The sequence below is a fragment of the Anoplophora glabripennis genome, unplaced genomic scaffold (genome assembly GCF_000390285.2).
Source record: "Anoplophora glabripennis isolate ALB-LARVAE unplaced genomic scaffold, Agla_2.0 scaffold649, whole genome shotgun sequence".
In the NCBI taxonomy this organism is placed as follows: domain Eukaryota; kingdom Metazoa; phylum Arthropoda; class Insecta; order Coleoptera; family Cerambycidae; genus Anoplophora; species Anoplophora glabripennis.
Genome location: NW_019417210.1, coordinates 36,014 through 42,490, shown reverse-complemented (window position 1 = coordinate 42,490; position 6,477 = coordinate 36,014).

The window sequence follows — 6,477 nt, the reverse complement described above, 5'->3', positions numbered from 1 at the left end:
TTATTAAAGAAATGGGCCTATAGTTAGTTGATAACGCACTATTTCCTTTTTTAAAAATAGGAGTAACCACAGAGTTTTTAAATGCAGATGGCCAAGTACTAGTTTTCATGCACTCATTTATAATGTATACTATCGGCTCAGTCACAAACTCCACAATATGTTTAATTACCTCTGACTTCAGGTTGTCAATTCCAGGAGATTTTTTATTTTTTAAATTTAGTATAATGTCTTTGACTTCTTGGTGATCTGTGGGCAGTAAAACCAGCGAATTTAGTGAATAAGTACCTCTGAAAGCAACCAATCTATTGGGTATTATTTTATGTGCCAATTTTTTCCCTATATTGGAAAAGGTTTTGTTGAATTCCTCAGCCATATCTATGTTATCAGTTAATTCAATATTATTCTTCAACGGTAGATTTGTTTTTTTGAGTTATACTTTGTTATGTTTTGAACTATTTTTCATAGATTTTTGGAATTGTTTTTGTTTTTGCTTATCAATTCATTATAATATTTTTCCTTTGCTTTTCTGATTATATTTGTTAATTTGTTTTTATATTCTTTATATTGTTTTTCTAGATTTAAGTTATGTGGATTTTTTTGTAAATTACGATACATTAAATTTTTTTGGTTCACCGATCTTAAAATTGCATTTGTAATCCAGGCAGACTTTTTCAGGTTTTTTCTTTTAATAACTTTAACATAAGTGCTTTGTTTTACTGCTTCAGTTACAATTTCTACAAAAGTTCAGGATCAGTATCTGATTTTGTATATATAGACTCCCAAGATATGTTACTCATCACCGAAGTTAATTTGTTAAAGTCGACATTTTCAACGTAACTGGATTGTTGACTTGGTTTAGGCACATCTAGTATTATTTGTAAAATGGTCGTAAAATGATCGATTATATAGTTTATATATCAAACTCATATTATTTTTTTAATCTCTATTGGTCCCTGAAGTTTCCGCATCAGAAAATGAACCACTCTGTATATACATCCACATTAATCCGTATGTTAAACTAAATAAAATTTGATCCCGTTTTATCTCACATGATCGATCGGTTGCATTTGTCTTCGACTCTAGAAGATAAAACAATGGCTTCATGGGAATCCCACTGCTCCAAAATTAACATATTACACGCCGAGGTCGGTTTTAGAGCGTTGTCGATACATACAAATTGGGACTATCGGAGATGAGGCGAATGGGAAGCCCGAGGTTAGCGGATTCACGATCACCGAGGGATTAAAGGGGGTGTATTACTAATTACGGATAAATTTGATTGATTAAATTGTGTCGGTGGTTTGGCGGCTTCACTACTAGGGATAGTTTACATTTTATCGTTCCCCATGCCACAGCTGGGCGTTCGAGAGTTGATGTTATATAATTTCTAACTGTTCCTCGAATAACAATACAACTTTGGGTAATGCTATTATAATTATTGTGCTATGGTGAGGCTTTAATTGAAATAATCTCATTTCTTACACTAAAAGTTTTCAATTAATTTATAGAGGCCTGTTCTACACCACAATTTGTTAGATAATTTTAGTTTTCTTTGGTTAAATTTTCTACTCAAATTTTATTAATTTACGTCAAACATCTATTAGACTAGGCGGCATCTGTTTTGGATTGGGTGAATAGTATATCCACTGAGATTTTTGTCTTTTTGGCTTTCAAATATCACTAGAAATGAAAATTTTTCTATGCGCATAAAAAAAACGTGGGCTTAACTTTTGGNCGATTTGTTCGTGACATTACGTTACAAAATTTTCCGAGCATCCGGGCATCTGGCAGGGCCGCCTTCTTAGCGGGAGTTATGGGTTGATTTCCTTCATTTTTAAAAGTCGAGTAAAAATATTTTTTCCGATTTTCAGTCTTTTTTAAGTCTTCCGAATACGTGATTAAAATTAATGGCATTATGACTGAATCACCCTGTATACAAATTTCTATTTACAAAATATTTAATTTTTATTTTGATTTGATTGATCTTCAAAGCAGATTTTGATTTATGATAGGTAGGTAGCTATTCTTGTGTTAGTTTCGGATTGATAATGGTGGTTTATTTTATATAAATAAATTATATATGATGACAACATGGATAATACGCGCAGGCTTCAAATTGAAAATTTCTTGGGAGTCAGCGAATTATTCTGACGGTCAATTCCGAACGTTTAAATTTAGTTCTGCGAACATAAAACTTTAATCAATGGTTTCATGAACGTTTTTAATAAAATGCGCATGCGTTTGACATTTGTTGGTTGTTTATGGCTGCTTGATACGTTCAGAATGATCAAGAGCACGTTGCTCTGAAGCAGGATTAGACCACATATTACAACATTAGACATGGCAGATAGATATTTCTTGAAGTAAATTTATGATATAATATTATTTCTAAGCTCAGTTACTCAATTTCCTTGCTGATGTTGACATTTGATTAAAAAATACTCCAAATGTTTTTTTTAGTTACAGAAGAATGGAATTTTGTTTCATTTCGTTGTTTACCATGAAAAAAAGTAGGAAATTTTCTTCATTTGTACTTGAGTTCTACGAATTTGAGAATATAAGTATACATTTTGCTAAATATATTTTTCCTTTTTTAGTCATCGAGAGACCAGGAGAAATATTTTAATATAAAGTTTTTATTTCAAATTAAATCTTAAACTTTTCTTTTCTTCCAATTTTTTCGATTCTTTTTTTTTCAAATAGTTAAATCTCTAGGCCGACACTTATCAATTGTACGAGGCTAAAAAAATAATAAAATTTAATTATAATAATGAATATGATTTTTAAAATTTGTTTCTTTTTTAAGCAATTTTGAAATATTTACATTTCGACAATTTTTAAGGAGCGAGAAAATTTTAATAATTAATGTCGAGGGTTATTTTTATGAAATTGGTTTTCCTAATCAAATATCTCACACTGAAAAAGGAGACAAATACAAAACACAGTTTATATCACCGCACTTTAAAAATTTGTTAACATTTTGAAAATTTATCAGTTCTCTAGTTCTGAACTCTGGTTTTAATTTCCAGTTTGTTTTTTTTTAATTTCAAAATAACTAATGACACCCACATGTCAAATTTTGAGTTTTTTTCTTTTTCTCTAATATGATTTAAATTTAACTATCATTGAGTCGTTTTTTACTCAGACTTAGTTTTTAATTTACTAAACATTGCAAAATAAATCACTTATAAATGATTAATTACGATATACAGTGTTGAAATTAATTCACTTCGAGGGGCCTTCTCCTGTTCTGGCTGAGATCCGCCAGCTCAGACTAGCCGATGCCGGCTAAGGCCTGTTCTCCTGGTGACGCTTTTCTGGAGCATCTAACCGACCCCTATCAACAGTGCTCGAGATTACAGAAGCAATATGTAAGTGGTGCAATCTTCACGCCTCCATTCAAATTACTCGAAATTAATATACATTTAAACTCACTCAGTAATGAGGACATTTACTCTGATTTAGGTACAATTGTACCAAATACGAGTTTACGTGAAGAATTTATTTAAGAAATGCATATATTTGAGTGAAAGTACTCAGTTTTAGTTTAAATATCACAAATGAGTAAAATGATCAAAATACCCAATATTGAGTGAAAATCTACTCAATAATTTCACTCAATGGAGTCACTCTTACTTTTTCATTATATTTCAAGAACAATTTGAAGCTTCAGTCCCCAACGACAATATTCCATGTACGCCACTGCTATTACTTCTAAACCGTTAGTAATTGGACATTTTTTATGCCATAACTTCCTTTCAATTTCTGACACTTATTGTGGATATTGGATCCACTTCATAAGTATATTTCTTTTATTTGAATTTCCCTTTACCTTTCCCTTTCACCCCAATATACATCTCAGCAAAAATATACGTCATCGTCTCCAACTATTGAGTATAGCATTGCAGGATTTGCAGGAATGGTTCGCCTGCCTTTCCTGCCAGAAATAAATCTCCGCCGAATAATAAATTTAACCCTCTCCCGTGCCGGAACACCAGATTTGGCCGCCATATCCGGTGAACTTAAACCAACCCCAAAGGCACAAGGTAGGTATTGTTTCAGGATGGATGAAAAATAACAAAACGCCAGGATACGTCGCGGATCTCGTTAAGGGATATGCCGGATTTCATTCGTGTTGGATGTCGTTCCGTCATAATAGAAAAAACAGAACATTTCCGTCGTCGTGTAGTTCTGAGTTTTAAAGAAATACCCTTCTACCATATCCAAACGTTGGATAACAAAGTTCAAAACTAACAAAAATTATCTTAGTGACCGCTCAACTGAGTTATAACATAACCTTAAAAAAAAAGAATATCAGCTTTAAGAGTTTGTTGCATCCATATAGCGTAATCTTAATAATATTGGTAGATACTTCAGACACGAAGCCTTTAAAGCATTTCATTGGCGTAGACATGAATTTTTATAAAATTATTAATTTTAATGGCAAGAATTAAGTAAGTAAAAATTATATATTGTTATATTAGGATTCAAAGTTTTACTTTTGTAACGAGCAAATTTTGTATTTGCGAGGCGAAGCGTAGCGTAAGAAAATTGCGAGACAAAAAATACGTTTTTAATCCGAATAAAACATGCTTTTTTTTCTACAACCGAAATCCACCATTTAGTTATTAATTTGTTTTTAAATTTTTCAAACCAAATTTGGATAATGAAAGGGTAGGGCAAAACATTAGTCGCCATTTGCTAACTGAGTTCAGTTGCTCTGTAAAATGGAATATAATGAAGATTTAGGTGTGCCTGAGGAGATACTGGAGTGTGCGAAAGAGGTTTCTTTGAATCTACTCCCAAAGAAATCTCGAGAAATTTATAAATGTGTGCACCAATGTTTTATGGATTGGATATAAAAACAAATTTTCAAAAAGCTTCTTTATAGGTCGTCTTAATATTGGGAGTTGCAAGCGTATGCCGTTCAGATGAATTAATTTCACAATTAATTGATAATGTTCAAAATGTGAAATCCGCCTTAATTATAAAAATTCCCAATACCAAAACCAAGACCAGGTTCTTTTACTGTACTGGGTGACAATTTTTAAGTTTTTATAGTAAATATGTTGCTTTACATCCACCCGAATTGGTAGAACGACCATTATTTCTCAGATATGTTAGTGGAAAGTGTCATCGAACTCACTTAAAACTTGATTAAGGTGGCCATATCCCTGGCCGAGAAATGGTGAAATTTCTGGCATTTTTAGGTACTGAAATCTTGAAAAGTAAAACGTGTAGAACAAAAGTAAGCACAAAAATAAAATCCTTGATGTTTTGTTTATTAATTGTTACCATTTAAATTTACCCAAATAAAATAATAACTAAAAAATGTTTATAAAACATGCGTTTTCTGTTATCCTAACCCTACATTTTAATAATTATTTTCACCTACTTATAAATAAAAGTAAACAATTTTATATGTAGGACTAAGCAAGTAAATGTTACAAAAATATTTACATGTGGAGTTATATATAAAAAAGTTTGTATTTTCGAAGATTTCAGTACCTAAAACCTTGATGGTTTTATCGTTTTTTGCACCTGTTTATTCGTTTTACTGGGGCGTCTTTGAAAATACTCAGGTGGCATGACATAACATTCCTATTATTTGATAAGTTTTAGATTATTCAGTTATTAAATGTTTGAAATTATTTGTCTTTGCGGAAAACACTATTTAAAGAATATTGGGGCCCTTAAGACTTTTAATATGAGGATAAAAAGTGTCAACTTTAGCTCCCAGGATAAAAAGGAATGCTTTTGTTACTAAGACACCATTTTTTTTCTCAGTATCCACTGGACTTTTACGTTTGGGGAAATGTAAAAGAGAAAGTTTATGCTACTCCAGTGTTAACAGGCGATTTAGTTTTAAGGATTCAGCGAGCCTGCAATGATATGCGGCGAAATCCAAATGAAGTAGCTGCTGCAATAAATTCATTAATTACACGATGTCGAAAATGTATTGAGGTGGGTGGACTACATTTCGAGCAATTTCTTTAACTTACATTTTTATTTTATTTTGTTGTTGTTGCTGTTGTACACCACTAATTAAATATGTTGTTTTTCCTGTAACAGTTTCATTAACATAAAAAATGAAATTACATTTACATTGTATGTGTTAAAAGGGTTTTTTATTTTTTTACTCAAAAACGCTGAGTTGTACAGAAAAATCTAAAGAAAGCTTTTTTTTCCAAATTGAATGAAGCATCCAAAACTGATTTTATGTAAAAGCAGTGGTGTTTTTTTCTTTAGAAATATCCAGTAAAGTGCTAGTACGGACGCCACTGGCAAAACTAAAAATAATGTTTTTTATTGCAAAACGTGCTCTCTCGATGGTAGTTAACGTCTACAAAATTTCATTGAAATATCCTCAGAAATATGTAGCCGTTTGACAACAATTAATAAATCCTTAATAAGTATTTTTCTTATATAATAATAATAATAATAATAATAATAATAATAATAATCATAATAATCATA